The sequence below is a fragment of the Sinocyclocheilus grahami genome, unplaced genomic scaffold, assembly GCF_001515645.1.
Source record: "Sinocyclocheilus grahami isolate Dianchi unplaced genomic scaffold, SAMN03320097.WGS_v1.1 scaffold3858.1, whole genome shotgun sequence".
Lineage (NCBI taxonomy): Eukaryota > Metazoa > Chordata > Actinopteri > Cypriniformes > Cyprinidae > Sinocyclocheilus > Sinocyclocheilus grahami.
The window spans coordinates 32,445-33,013 of record NW_015508902.1 but is presented as its reverse complement, the minus strand read 5'-3'; the positions used below and the strand labels follow the sequence as shown (position 1 = coordinate 33,013).

General features: G+C 28.6%; 1 protein-coding gene across 1 annotated transcript in view; it reads left to right on the top strand.

Moving 5' to 3' along the window:
- The window catches only part of LOC107576518 (tetratricopeptide repeat protein 7B-like), a gene marked incomplete at its 3' end in the record, with an annotated part of 27,517 nt that overhangs the window by 4,421 nt on the left and 22,527 nt on the right, over positions 1–569 (top strand). The gene's annotated exons all lie outside the window — the stretch shown is intronic.

Here is a 569-nt window from a genome sequence, read left to right as displayed (position 1 = left end):
TAAATATATTTAATATATTAACATAACATATTTATCTTAAATATATATGTGCATGTGTGTGAATTTATATATACATAATAAATATACACACAAAAACTGTAGTAGTATTTTAATGATACTAAAGTGTATCTGATCCATCGTCAAAATTAAAGAAAATATATACTTTATATATAAAAATGCTTAGTAAATTATTAATGGTTATCGATGCATGTCAGTGGAATGGGGAAAAATGCAAGGTGTAGATATGCTTTTTTTTAAAAGTTGAACTTATTTTAAGAATACTGTGTCATGCACAAGACGCTGCAAAAGACGTGAGCGTAAGCACAGCTGTCAAACACGTCCGTCTACTGCATGTTTACAACATTGGAAAAGCAGTGCAAAAGAACGCAAAAACACATTCTGTGAAAATGGCCCCTAAGTCTGGAATAACATCTTAACATCCAGATTTAAATGTAATAATTTATCAGACTTTTATTTAAAGATTTTCTAATGAGAAAAACCAAAAGCAATTTATCATATCCAACAATATTAGCAATACCAAGTTTTGGGTGTCAATGAAAACCAGATTA